The sequence below is a fragment of the Mauremys reevesii genome, linkage group 11 (genome assembly GCF_016161935.1).
Source record: "Mauremys reevesii isolate NIE-2019 linkage group 11, ASM1616193v1, whole genome shotgun sequence".
NCBI lineage: Eukaryota > Metazoa > Chordata > Testudines > Geoemydidae > Mauremys > Mauremys reevesii.
This window is the reverse complement of record NC_052633.1, coordinates 6,000,556-6,015,858: the sequence shown is the minus strand read 5'-3', so window position 1 is coordinate 6,015,858 and position 15,303 is coordinate 6,000,556. Positions and strand designations below refer to the sequence as shown.

Below are 15,303 nucleotides of genomic sequence, written 5' to 3'. Positions count from 1 at the left end.
CAGGTTTCAGTGGAAGCTCTCCCCTCTATTAGTCATTCCTGCATGTTTCTGCCAGTCACATCCAGATGAATCCTTTTTTGTCCTGGAATAGATGAGCAGTCACGCAGATGAGTTCCCTTTGATTGAACACAGCACTCGGTAGGGAACAAGTCAATGGTGTGACGCTCTTTTTCAGGAATGCAGAGCTACATTTCACCTCTGTTTCCCGTTTTTGGGACTGAAGAGACTCCAACATGCGATCAATAAGCACCTTGGTGGCAGAGCCGAGCTGAAGCCTGAAGAGCTCCAGGTGGACATTTGCAGACACCTTGTGAGTGAGCTGTTGAACTGTAGGAGATTATTGACTGGAGGGTGATGGGAAATGTAAATCTGCCCCAGATTCCCATTTTTTCCACTTCTACCCAGCCACCTGTTCTTTCTCTTATTTACCTGTGGTTCATAAAAGCATGTGCTGGTAGTCAAAGGGCACTTCTAGTCAGAGAGAGCTCATGTGTCCCTGATTTCCTCTAGGCCAAAGAAAATGCAGAACTGCTGGAGAACTTGTATAGCACCACCATCGCGTCCTTCAGTAGCAGCTGGGAAGGGATCCGGGCAGGTGCCGCCAACTTAGCTGGTGAGAGATGATGCCCAGTGTCCCTTTTGATATTCCCATTGAGGGAGACAGAAAAAATCCCACTGTGCAGCACTGAGCTGCCATTAATCTCTCTGTGCCTCAGCTTCCCACCCATAGATGGAGATGTTAATGTCCCTACCTCTCCAGGATGGTGGTCGGAGGAATTCATTAGTTGCTATAAAGTGCTTGGGATTGTTGCAGGGAAGCACGGTGCAGTCATTTCGTAGTAGTGCCTGGGACACTGTCACGTAGGGCATGGTTACACTTTGAGCTGGGGTATAATTCCCATCTTGATGAGACACACCCGCACTAGCCCTTTGTGCTAAAAATAGAGAGTAGCTGCGGCGGCAGGAGCAGCAGGAGGTTTAACCACCCCAAGTATGATCCCATCCAAACCCCAAAGTCTATTCTCACAGTGGCTGCTCCTCCCACGGCTTGTGCTGCCTTAGCTACATTCTAATGCTAGCGCTGTCAGAGCTAGTGTGGGCCTGTCCCATTGAACTGGGTGTGATACCTCTAGCTCAAAGTGCAGACCTACCCAGTGCTGTTCAGTGCTCCTCACTGTGACTTCATCACTGGGAGGCAAGCAGCCCACCTCCCCATAGCGCCTGCTGTTTCACCTTCCTGGCCACAGCACCTTGTCAAGGAAGCATTAGGTTCCTCCTGTTTGGCCCTGTGGCCTCTTCTCCCTAGCCACACCCATGTGAGACAGGCAGGCATTGGGGCTCACCTATCAGTCACCTTGTGAGATCCCTGCTTAGAACTCACTTATTCCTGGCCCCAGTCCTTTGCTCAGACCACTAGACCAAACACTATCTTAGTATGTCTCCAATAACTGACAGCAGTGGCAAGAGGAGCACAGACTGTTTCATCAAGCAAATGGGTTTTATGTAAACATTCTTTTTAAAAAATGTCTCTCTCTCATTCTCTTCAGTGTGGACTCTAAACTGCTCTAGCATCCTCTTGCCCACAGCTCACCCTTAGGCCCACAGTAGAAGACCCCAAAGACCTGTCTAGGGGCTGCTAATATCACTTTGCACTCAACAAGGGAAGGTTTTATTGTTATTGTTGTTATTTATTTGACATTGTGTATTTAGGCATCATCCTGGAACACACAGACACTCAGCGTATGAAATGGCTGGACCTGGAACATCTGCTGATGTGTAAGTGATAAATACAGCTCAAGTCCTGCTCATTAATGAGTTATAAAGGAATATAGCTGACAAGCAGCAGTAACCGATACCACTGGTGCAAAGTGCATCAGCCACACATCAAAGGACAAATTCACTCTTGCCCAGTAGAAAGTCAGCCTTAATTTCCCCTGAAGGAGGAAGCTGCAGAAGGTGTGATATGAGTCAGTGCATCTCCTGGTTGTCCTGGCAATGCCCCCTTCCCAGCCAGTGCTCTCCACACTTTGGGCTTTATTGGCTTTCTGTGGACTCCCCAAGTGAGAAGTAGCCACTTTCTGCTACCCCAAATTTCCCACCAGCAATTTTGCTTCCAGTAGGTGCCCTGTATCATGCGCAAACCAGCTTGGACCTGGCCTGTGTTAAATTCCACGTTGAGTGAGCTCAGGCAGTGGCTCCTGAATAGAGCTGGAAAATAACTGAAAAGTGGAAGCTATTGAAACAATGGACTTCCTTCCATTTGCAGCGGAGTGGATGACTTTCTGGTAGAGTCAGGGTCTCCCCACAGTTGGGAGCATGGAAGGGACCCAATGAGGGACCCTAAAGCTTTGTTTGTATTGGAGAGCTGCTGTCGTGTGGTATTCAGAAGTAATAAGTCTCCAGCTATTTCAGGCACAGGTGACTATATGAAAAGTGAGGCCTATTCATCTCTCATGTATTTTCCACCCCAGTAGAAGGACTGAGCCCAGTTTCACATTTTTCCATGTGATCATTCTGCTCAGGTACTTCAAGGTTCTGTGATCACGCTTAGCTGTGATTTGACAGTCTGTTCACTAACGTGATGTCCTCTGTAATTTCAGCTCTCCGGGTCCTAGAGAAAGACCCAAGTCCCACTGTCCAGCTGGTGGCAACTGAGCTCATAAGTGACATCTGTCCTGGCCGGCGCTTGGCGAATGAAGCAGAGCGGAGACAAACAGAACAAGGCACTCCAGTGGTATAAGGGCCCTACCATCAATCAAATGTTAATCCCACCCCTTGACCCCGGCAGCAAGATGTGTCATGTGACCCCTCTAAGGACTCCTCCCACTGCCATCTACCGATCAGGATGGGTTTCGCCCCAATAGGAATGCCCCGAGGGAAGACTTGACCAATCAAGGGGAGTTCCGGGGCAGGTGACCTGTCCTTTGTGTGACCCCTCTAAGAACTCCTCCCACTGCCATCTACCGATCAGGGTGGGTTTCAGCCACTGGGGATCACTCCAAGAGGAGATTTGACCAACTGGGAATTCTGGGGTGGGGTGACCCATCCGGAAGTGCTTCATGTGACCCTTCTAGGAACTCCTCTCACCACCCTTTACCAGTTGCGATGGGTTTCAGCTGCAGAGGACTGCCCCAAGAGGAGAGTTGACCAAAACAAGGTAGGTTCTCGGAAGGGGTGAACCTCCCAGAAGAGGGTTGTGTGACCCCTCTAAGAACTCCTTCAATGCGCTCTGCCAATCAGAGTGCAGCACATCACCTCATAAGTCCCAGCGCTGGGCAGAGGAGGCCATCTCTTACCAAGAAGACGTGTTTTATGAATTGTGGAAAGGCTGAGAGGAGACATGGACTCCTTTACCACTCCCCTGAGAACTTCAGACTTTGTTTTAGCCCCGAGGACCTTTGGGCTTGTATGGATAAAGCGCTATAGCAGTTACAGTTCGAGGAGGGCCCTTTGACTCGACCATTGATAGATACCTCAGGACCCGACCCGAACCCTCGTGAAGAACCCGATGAGTGTGACGACCCCAAAGTGGGAAGATGATCATGGCTTGGGAGTCACTGGTGGACAAGGTGAGCAGGAAAGATGTTGCTCAGGTAAATGAATGATTAAGAAGCGATGGTCGATCATGGGGGTATAATGGGGTTAGGAATCAACTTGGCATTGCATAAATCTAAGAACAAGCAGAGGGTTGCTTACACTGTTTTTTGTCTGAAAATCTCTCAACAGCTCGACGATGCCTTTCAAGAGGCCTTTGAGAACTTACACATCGGTAGCCCTGTTGTGCATCAGCTGTTTTGCTCCTGTCTGAGATCACGGATCTCAAGAGGAAAATCCGGAAAAGGACAAAATAGAAGAATGAACCAGCTCAGAGTCTTTCGTTGTAGGGGTCATGGCGTCCATTTTTACAGGTGGCTGTCAAAGGTTGTGTTAAACCAGGCAATTAATTAAACTTATTTAAATGTGTCCCTATGACTGTATCCCCTCCATACTTGCGTTAGTAAAAGACGGTACCAGGAACAGTCCTGTCTCCACAGACAGCTCTGTTAATGAAAATAGATTACATCCCCAGGGATGCTGGGAGCTTTGGTGGGGGAATCCTCTTTTTGAGTGGCCAAAAAGCACAGTAAAACTTTTTAAATAGAAGACAGGTAACAGCTTAGCTTTCAGATCAGATGCTTACACTTTACACAAACTGGCTCAAATACATTTTAAAAGAAACAAGACCATTGTTTCAGATGTGGGCCGCAATGGCAGGAAGATCTGGTAGATGTGCACCGGTTCTCCAAACACAACAGAGGCTTTAAGACGTATTATCTGACTTTATAAAGAGTGACAACCGGAGCTTTCACAGAACTATACGTACCAGTCCTGCTGATGTTAATCCTTCACATTCTCTGAAGATATGGAAAACAGTTTATAGAGATGGTTTTAAAATAAAACCAGTTGTTGCCCCCTTTTAGAAAAGGCGACCACGTGAGACTATCTAAAGTCAAAGGAGCCTTTGAAAAAGGTTATGAACAGACGTTTACTGATGAGCTATTTATAGTGGATGAAGCCTTAACCAGGAGCCAGAGACCTGTATACTGATTAAAAGATTACGAGGGTGAGACAGTTACTGGATCTTTTTGCCCTGAAGAATTACAAAAAGTAAACCCCAAACAAGACAGGATTTACAGGATTGAAAAAGTTCTAGCGGATAAAGGAAAAGGGAGAAAAAAGCAGCTACTGGTGAAATGGTTTGAGGAGGCGATAAGTTTAACAGCTGGGTGGAAGCTTCTCAACTCTGTGACATTTAGACGTGAACAAAACAAACAAACAAAAAGATTCCTCCTGCAAAGACAGAGAGAGAAAAATGGCGACAGCGGGTTCTACATTACGTTGCCCAGCAATGCCAGCTCTGCAGTTTTTCCTCAGAACACCAGCTTGAACTTTACAATATGGCTAATTAAGCCCTGGGATATCCAGAGAGCCTGGGAGGTGGGTTAGTGGAAATACAATACCCGCTTTGGCCGGAACACTATCAATGAAGACACCCCTTTTGAAATCACCTTTGCAGGTGTGGCATGGAGTTTATCCTACAACGAGGTTATTACTCGTCCATACCTGAATTATTGGATCATATGAACAGTACTGTGGTTCGTCATCCCACACCGCCTGAGGTGGTCATGAACTACGACCCTGGGGGTAGAAAAGTTAGTCTTAAATCTGCCAATTTTACTTGTATGTTTTCTATCAGCGGGGAGCTAGCTAACATTCTAGGTTTGGGCCCGAAGCATAGAGTCCAAAAATTCCCCTTCTCAGCAGACATCACACGGCTTTTAATTTCTTGCGTCTGTTCACAGATATTGTAGAACATGAGTTTGTGGGGGACTTTTCTGTTCCCCTGTTACATTGTCTCTCTGTCCGAGGAAGGAACAATGAGTTTGTCACCATCACCTATGATAAACCTCATTACGTTCCTGTCAGAAAACACCACATCGATACCATTACCATTGAAATAAAGACAGATCAGAACAGACACGTCTTGTATTGCTTTGGCAAGGTGATCATCAAGGTGCACCTGTGTCCCCGGAGAGAGCGAGGTTTCTAAAAAGCAAAACATTTGGCGATCCTAAAAAATTACAGCGACCCCACCATCTACAGGAACTATTACAAAGCCCAGGTGGGATATGCCCTTCCTGGATGTACGAGGCTGGCGTAGGTGGAATATTCCATAACCAAGCCTCTGCAACCAGACTTCGAGGCAGAACACTGCGTGAGAGGATACATGAATCTGGTACAGACAGCTGGTAAACACGTGAAAGATCGTTCTCTGTTAATCAACCGTGAGGTTACACCTTGTTTGCCTTTGACCTGTCTCCCAACCAGGAATGCACCAATCACTGTTCCCTGTTTAAAACCGGGAACCTGAGAGCAGAAATACATTTTGGGATGGCTCTAACCATCACCGTCAATATGATCGTGTATGGGGTTTTTGGCAACATCATAGTGATAAATCAGAGGAGAAATGTTCTGCTTGACTATATGTGAACATGGACACCGTGCAGCTCTCACGTGTCTCATCAATGACCCCTTACACAAAAAAGAATTCCCTTATGATTGGCTCCCTGGCAGCAAGTTGTCTCAGAAACCCTTAGGTTTGGTGGTCAACACGCATCCACATAACCAACCCGGTGAACATTGGCTCACCTTGTATCTGGTGAAGTGTAACCGTGGAGAGTTTTTGACTCATACGGGCACCCCTGAATAGCGTCTTGTTTCCTAAAATCATTATGAAATTTTTAAACAAAAATGCCACAGATAATGTGTTTCACAATAGACAATTATAAGACCCCCACTCTGTCGCCTGCAGCTATCACTGCATGTTTTTCTTACATCATCGTAGCAAGGGTTTATCTTAAATTTTATTCTAACGACTTAGTGCTAACGGACCGGAGGGTGATGAATTTTGTAAAAACTAAATTTAAATTCTTGGGCATATCTAGCCTTGCTTAAAACATGTTTCGGCAAGCCCAGACATGTGTATCTTGCAATGATTTTTATAGCTATGTTATCCAATACTCTCAGGCATAACAGACAATGTTTGTTTGGCATTATCAACACATTTTCCCATAGTTGCTAGGCCCAAGAATTGCAGAAGGGGTGTTTCCACCTCAGATCCATTTTTAAAGCCATAGGGCAGGGTTTTAAACCCTTCTCCTAGGACCTTCTTGGTGGAAACAATTTTCTGTGTTTTTCTTAAGGGTTTTTGTCTTTATTTGCCACTGATTTTTGTTCCTTATGATAGAGGGCTGCTGCACCTCTATCTTTTTGGACGTGTTTTCTCACAGGCCCATGCAATAGTCCAGAACTAGATCTTTCAAACTGTCCAAGTTGATCTTTTCACAATTTGCTACGTTCAGGGTAATACCTTTTGACTTTCATGCAGGCCTTTCTTCCCGATAGCTTTTATCTGTATGTTTTCGGTCCTGCTGACACAAACTCGGTGATGTGTTGATCTGGCGGTGTCTTGCCTAAATAATTCCGCAGAGGAGGATTCCAGTCACCCTCCCTTTTCACACATATCACCAAGTCAGTGTCATGGTACAGGCACTGCTTTTGAAATCTGTCTAGCAGTTTGTATAGTTCTATGCGGGCATAAGCAGTGGTGAAACAGGCTATGAAAACACTGGTATTTCCAGAGACAGAGTACTGGTCTTTTGGGTCCTTTCAAGACACTCATGCTGTTTCATCGTCGATAAACTTGCAGGATGGAACCTTATAGTTGGGGGAAAACAGGTACTGAGAGAGTTCGTCAGGGTCTCTCACACTGCTGGTATTGGGTAGGTTTGTGGAGCAGATGATATTATTATTATTATTATTTATTATAAATCACATGAAACTGTCTTGTAAACTTAAAAATAGAAAAATACCCTAATGAATATTTTATTTAAAAAGTCATAGCTTTAAAACAAAATAATCCATTTCAGTCTGTATAACGAACAGGAGTTTTGAGTTTGTTTCTACCATTTAAAACAACAAACCCACAAACTTTTTTTTAAATACACCTCATTTTGCAAAATAAAAACCAAAGCGGCTTTTAAAATCAACTGTTAAAATCCAGGTTAAAACACATTTTGCACACTAAAAAACCAACACCCTCTTAGTTTGAAACACACCATTACCATCAGTTTGCAGCCATATACTTAAAAAATCCCACCTATGTTTTACAGAGAGAGAGAGTTTAAAATACAGTTTGCAACAAAATAGTTTTCAATAATCCCACACGCATTTAATAGCCAATTGCAGAAAGTTACCTTCTACTACAGGATAAAGTGTTGCAGGAACATGCTTGTTCTGTCCCCCTCAATGTGTGTTTGGGCCTTTGAATTAAAGAACAAGCAAAAACTGTTAGTTAGTATTAGTCCCAAATCCCTATACAACCTGTGTAGTACCTGACGTTATTAAGCAAAACTACAGTTACAATGGTTTTTACCTTGGCCTGGTGATGAAATGCAATTTAAAGTTACTAGTTCCATGCTAAACAGATCACACTGCAATAAACATAGTCACCATTATTTACTAAGACAGCACGGCCAACGAGTGATATTATACAATATATATTTTCAGAGTTGAAAACAGGGAGCATACCTCCTCTTGCAGCCCAGCAGCCATTCAAGAGATTCTGTTGAAAAAAACAACCTCAGGTATTTTGGAGACGTTGATACCATCCTAACCCTTTGTTTCAAAAGGGACTTCAAAATAGTAGCGAGCAGGTTGATTTGATGGCTACAGCTCTGAAATACTAGAGACTTAAGGACTTTAGGCCCCTTCCTAACATTCCATTTTGGGAGCTGGGGTGGGGGAATTAAGCTGGCTGCACAACTCAGCTGCTTTTGGCTACATTTTTTCTTTTAGTTAAAATCCATTTTTCTGCAGGGCCTTCTTACAGTACAGTATTAAACAGTAAATCCCCAATCCTTAATGTAACTGTCCCGCCCTCAGTCCCAAGTGGGGACCTTTTGCAGATATCAATACATCTCTTTGGGGCTTGTTTTTTAAAACATTTCTTTCATGCATATTGTTTGGGGTGGGGGTTGAAATAAAATGGTTGTATCACAACCATAATAAGCCCTCCAGAGCTTTTAAATGTTTGATTGTCTTTAGAGCAAATGCTTCTTCTAAAGCATGTTGAAGGTTTGTGACCCCTTGAAACATTTCAGTTTTGGTTTAGACCCTTGGGGGGGCTTTGGTTTGTTTGTTGTGAATATATTAATTTAAACTTTTAATGGCTTTGAATTGACCCATAGCATCCAACCAACTCCCGAGTCATATTTAAACTGTCCAATAGCATCTGCAAATTCCTGAAGTTTTATTTCATTTCATATTAATCAGAACTCACCCACCCACCTCCCTTACCATGGGTGCACACCAATCAAATTTATCCCTATGGCAACAACGATAAGTAGTCACAGTTAGCTTCGCTATTCAGTGGGGGTGTGGTTAAAACCATTCAGGTCAACAGGATTAGTCAACTCTATTGTACTCAAACACATGTCTGAACCATCCCTGTTTGTTTCACTGTTGTAAGCAGAGTCAGGATGAGATCTACCCTGACATTTGGTGGTGAGTTGTGGAAAGAGAACGTCAGGGGTTGATCTCGTTTGCACAGGCACACCCACCGCCTAGCATGAGCCCACAGTAGCCCAAATGATCACTTTGGCTGCTGTGGGAACCAATTTCTCTGTTACTGAGGCAGAAAGAATAAAGTGTTGTTATCCTGATTATGTGAATCAAGGACAGTGGACCTGTACTTGGCCTTTTATGGCAGAAGGACTCGCCATCAACTAAGTAGCACTCGCTAGGCAGGGGACGTGGGTTCCAAAACTCAGCAAATTGAGAAAGGCTGGGGAGAGGTATTTGTACCTGGTGAGCCCCAGACACTAATTCTATCTCTTCTTCCTGTCTCCACTGTGAAATGTTAGTGCTAATTTTGATTCCATGCAGAGTCTGATTACAGACTGCAGAGCTGAATTCACTTTGGGCTAATGGTGAACCAGCACTGAGTCCTCCCTACTACTTAACACAGTAAGTGGTGATTTTGGCTTGTAGTAGGGGAGCCTCAGTGCCCCACTGGCTGAGGGCTTGAGCCAGTTTTGCATTGTGTTATTGGAATGGAGTTCCTAGCAACTGAACGCAGCTCTTGTTGCTGCCAACTCTGATGGGCAGAATGGTTACACTATAAACACATTTTTAGGATTTTCTCCTCCCACAACATACATTTCAGCTTTTTGCTGTAAATGGGTCTTTTACACAAAACCACAAAAGTTAGATTCTCACAAACCATTTTTTTATTTAAAGACATACAGCTCCTTGAAAACAAACCAAGAGGCTCCATTAAAACTTTTAGCTCACTTAAGGGCCAGAGACCTTCTAACAGAAATGCAGATAGTCACAAAGCCCTTTTCAATAGATGTTTTTTAAATTTACATATTTAAATTGACAAATTTACATATAAAGTTGAAGTCTAAATCACACAGTCATGGTGCCGTTGGGCTGGGGCATCTATGACATAGCCCTCATAATCTTCAAAAAGCTTTTCCCTAAGACAGTTATTAAGAACAGCATAAATAGCAATGCATACAATAGTCCACATAAATTTTTACACTCACAATGTGGCACTGGCTCAGCGAGTTCCATGCCAAACCTTCTCTTAAACTCCTTATAACCTTCATCCTCGAAGTCCTCTTCAACAATTTTTAGCGGCGTTCAGCAAAAAAAACAAGCGGGCCGGTTCATCTTTGCTGCTTGATGCAACGTTGTCCAGGGCCTCCGGGTCCTCTAGAAAGGCATCATCGAGCTGTCTCAGACAAGAAACAAGTGTAAGTTCTCACTGCTTGTTTTTTACATTTACACAACCCCAGGTTCCTAACCTCATTACACCTCATCATCAACTGTTGCTTCTTAATCATTCATTTACCTGAGCGATGTCTTTTCCATTCAGCTTGTCCACCGGTAACTTCCCCAAGCAATGATCGCCTTCCTCCTCCAGGGTGGTGGACAATGAGAGGCCACCATGCTCATTGGTGTGTCTCGTGAATGGTTGGGCTTTGGGTTCAGGTACTGGCATATCCATCAATGGCTGGGCCAAAGGAATCCCCTTGGCTGTTCCCTCATCCTCTTCGGAACTGTTGCTGCTGTAGCACTTTCTCCACATAAGTCCAAAGGTTCGCGGGGCTAAAACAAAGTCTGAAGTTCTCAGGGGGGTGGTAAAGGAGTCCACGTTTCCTCTCAGCCTTTCCACAATTTCTGAAACATGTCGTCTTGGTAAGAGATTGCCTCCTCTGTCCAGCTCTGGGACTTGTGGGGTGATGGTGCGGCACTCTGATTGGCAGAGGGCATTGGGAGGAGTTCTTAGAGGGGTCACACAACCCTCTTCTGGGTGGTCACCCCATCCCAGAACCTGCCCTGTTTTGGTCAAATCTCCTTTCAGGGCAATCCTCTGCAGCAAACCCATCGCGACTGGTAGAGGGTGGTGGGACGAGTTCCTAGAGGGGTCACACGAACCACTTCTGGATGGTCACCCAGCCCCAGAATTCCCCCCAATTGGTCTAATCTCCTCTCAGGGTGCTCTCTAGTGGCTGAAGCCCCTCCCGATTGGTAGAGGGCAGTGGGAGAAGTTCTTAGAGGGGTCACACAAACCCCGGAACTCCCCCTGGTTGGTTAAATCTTCTCTCGGGGCGTTCCTATCGGGGCAAAATCTATCCTGATTGGTATAGTGGAAGGAGTTCTTAGAGGGGTCACATGACACACCTTGCTTCCGGTCATGTGTCCTCCTTGACACCCAGAAGTAATACCCCCATGCGGTGAGGCTTCTGATGACCAGTGGGCAGGGCTTATTGGGTCAAGAGGTGGGGTTAAGTTTTGATTGACAGTAGGGCCCTTATACTCCTCGCTCCCGCTACCCAAAATTGGAAGAAGACAGAGACAACTATAATCCTGGGCAGTATTCGCCGTTGTCCTACTGCTCAGATGCTGTAAGTGAGAGAAGGATCAGGCCCTGTAAAGTAGCCTGGGTTGATTTTTATTACTCAAAGCGTTTTTATTACACATCAGGACATCTAGTCATTCTGATGGACATGCAGCCTCTGGACAAGCTCATTGATAAGCATGTACATTATACTGCTTGCTCAGGGGTCATTGCTATAGTAACAGCCAAGTACTGGCCCAGATCCTCAAATACACCTGAGCTCTAGACTCTGGGCTGTTCTAAATTACGCTGTCTTGTAACAGCCATTGCTACACTGGAGATAGCTGTAGCACAACGCACACTGTGTGTGCCATCTTCTGTTCCCAGCTCACACACCATATACTTGGGTAGGAAGCTAGGAGTTGGTGACATACAGCCAGCTACACTGGCTGTGAACTCTCTGTGCTGGTTCTCTGGGTGTTAGGGATTTGCACATGCTGGGGAATTCCTAGCTGCCTCTTAGGGCAGCTTTATGGCTACTTTGCCCTGCTCCACTGCAACATAGGGCAGCAAAAGGGTGACTTTACAACTAACCCCACCCCTATTGATGCACCTACCCGTGGTTGTTAGGAGTCTGAGTTCAGGTATCCGGGTTTGGAAAACCCACTCCCCTGGCATAAAGTTGTCTAATGGCAACCAAAGGCCAAATATGCCTTTAAACATCAGTCCCCTTGTTTTTCAAATATCTATTTGAAACACCACAAAGCTGATAGAGATTTAAGTGCCCTAATCAGCACCTCTGCAGGTGGCTATAATGGGTATTTAGGCATCTACCTGCAGATTTTAGTGTAACTTTAGCCACCCAAGGCCTTTGTATTTGTCTTGCCCAAGCCTATGAGTTGCTGAGTGTTCTCAAACTCCCACTGATGTTATTGGGAGATAAGGATGCTCTGCCCTTCAGAGAAGGCGCTCAGCAGATATAACTCATCCTCCAAAGTTAGCTACTATGATCCTTCACCTCATATCAAAAGGTCACTGAATGGTCAGGTTTCTAGTCTCCATCACCACCTCATTCTCCAGTTTACTGTCCCCTTGGGTGCAGGGCTTGTGAGGATTCACCAGGCAGCAGTTTGCAGAGGAGGCGAAAGGCAGAGGGAGTCTGGGATGTTATTGCTTATAGTTCTCAATGGGAGACAATGTTCCTGTAACAGTTGAATATTGGAAGGAAACCAATAGAGACCCCTGTTGAATTGACACATTCTGCTAATTCAAAAGTGACTCTATTAAGTAATATGGGTTCCCCTAATCTTGTAGTGTTTCCTGTTTTGGTGATTGTTTTCTATACCGTATCCAGCAGCTTATTCCCAGTCCATGTTTTCATTTTGTTATTCCCTAGTATTCTGCACTCTGTTTATGTGTATTAAGGGGCACTGGACAAATACTGATGACTCTTCACATTTCTTTTTCAGGTGCTGGCCATGTATCTCACAAACAAGATCATATGTAAATAACCCAGCTCTGGATTTTGTATATACTGTGTACATATTTCCTATTAAACTGTTTGAAGTATCTGTTTCAATTGCTCAGAGGCCTGATTTCGTCTTTCAGAGAATTGGGGCTTCCTCAATGTCCTCTGTAACCATGATGTGGGGCTTCCTCCTTTGCCCTTTCTCCGTGGAGCTGGACGAAGACCTCAGCTCAGCGCCTCTCTGGGGTCTCTAACCACTCTTCCGCAGTCCCCACAAAGCTAGATCTAATCCCTGTAGTTAGTGGCCTGGGGTTTGGTTCTTAATCATATTCTCATCTTTGTTTTTCTGGGAGTTCAGTGTTGCTGATGAATTCTGGGTTGTAAGTGGGATGGACTGTGTTCTGGTGAGTTATCCTCCCTCCTGTCTAGCCTATTTGTGGGTCAGAAGGCTATCTGTGAACAGCGTCTGTTTACTTACAGACTTAGGCTCGGTGCCTGTAATAGTGTGTGAGGAAGGCATCTCTGCTTTTCTACGCCAAGTCCCTGTTTGTGAACTGCAAGACTTTATCGGAGAGGAACCATTGGATTCCCTAGCTTCCCCCACTGCACTACAAGGGAACGACTGTCATTGGGTATCTCTGACAGGGTATGTCCTGCTGTGCTCACTGGTCTTGTGGCTTCTTAAGGGCCAGCTCCTTTTGTTAATAATTCACATTGGACTAGAGCTGGGTGAAGGCTGATGGGGCATTCACTGAGGGCTCACCAGTTAAACTCCACAGTTCAGAGAATCCTAGAAATGTAGGGCTGGGAGGGTCCTAGAAATATCATCCCATCCAGCACTATACTTAGACCGTCCCTGACAGCTCTTTGTCAATGGGTTCTTAAAACCTCCAATCATGGGGATTCCACAACCTCCCTTTGAAGCCTATTCCAGAACTTAACTATCTTTATAGTGAGAAAGTTTTTCCGAATATCTAACTTAAATCTCCCTTGCTGCAGATTAAGCTGATACCTACTTCTCCTACGTCCAGTGCACATGGAGAACAGTTGAGCGGGTCCTTTTATAACAGTCCTTAACATATTTGAACATGGTTTGAACATATTTGAGGTTGGCTAAGATAAAGAGGCCCCTGGAGGAGAGAAAGCAGGTTACAGGGGTATGTATGCAGCTTTCTTGGGGTGCCCAGGCTCTGAGTCACTTTGTTACCCATCCGGCGAGAGGAAGATTTTCTCAGGAGCTGATATCTAGTTGAGCATAACACCACCGGTCTGTTAGCCAGCCTACCAATCTCCACAGGGCTCTGCCAGCCCTTGCTCCGCTTTGCACGGTAACAGTAATGGCACTGCAGCCCCCAAGCCCCTCTGAAAGTGTCCCCCAGTAGCATCAGATTACTGTCACAGGACACTCACAGAAATTACCGGGGAATAGAATCTAAACAGCTTGATTGGTACAGCTCAGGATCAGATCTTTATAACCTCACAGCACTGAGACATATATATAGTGGAATAATCCTAAATTCGTTACCAAAGATTAAGATTTAAGAGGTAGTGAGTCAAGATCATGGAAACAGAACTGGTTACATATAAAATGAAAATCACAACATGCTTCTTAGAGTCTAAAATCAATTATTACGGCAGTTTTTCACCTAAAGCAATCTCCCAGCAGCATTAACCAACATGCCTGGGATCCAACGTTCCTGAGGAAAGAAAAGGGCTTTTGCAGGCTGTTCCCAGATGTGCCCGTTACTTTGGGGGTAGGTTCATTTATCAGGGTTATTCTTCTGGGGGAGGGGCTTCTGTAATTCTATTAACGTGCTGTGAAAGTCACTTGTGTGTTCACATGGAGCTCTGCTCCTTCCTTCTGCAAGTCCCCTCCCAATGGAGCTCTCCTGCAGGACCTCGATTCCCCAGGGCTGGGTTCTTCCAGCCTTAGAACTGGATGAACATGTGCACACACACACTAGCAGAGCAAGTCTGAGAGGACCAGGTCAATCAGCACTCTCCAGCTGATCCCCTCATGTGTTCCTGTACTCAATGGGCTGGGTTAAGCAGCACTTTCAAGCTGGTACCCTTATGTGCTCCTGGTCTCAATAGGCTGGATTGAGCTCCACTTTCAGCTGCTCCTCCCCACCCATGTTCCCCAAGTTTAACACATCCCTATCACGCATTCACATTACAATTGTACTGGTAGTAACCCACTTGATGAGCAAACCCCACAGTATATTTTGGGGCACTACAGGGATCTTTAGCTTAGGTACAAGAAGCGTCGCTGCAGAGTAAATGGGGGAAGCTAAAATACAAAAGAGTAAAATTCAGAGAGAGAGAGAGGCAACCAGCTGAACCATAAAAGTCATTGATTGAATCATAGTGATAACCACACCAGGAG

At 45.1% G+C, this 15,303-nt stretch overlaps 1 long non-coding RNA gene and 1 pseudogene across 1 annotated transcript; one reads left to right on the top strand and one right to left on the bottom strand.

The window, feature by feature from the left end:
* The window catches only part of LOC120374491, a 193,918-nt pseudogene that overhangs the window by 163,991 nt on the left and 14,624 nt on the right, over positions 1-15,303 (bottom strand).
* On the top strand, positions 57-1,983 carry LOC120374371. The gene is made up of 3 exons (XR_005586046.1): positions 57-310; positions 511-613; positions 1,711-1,983. It is a non-coding gene; the product is annotated as an uncharacterized LOC120374371 (long non-coding RNA).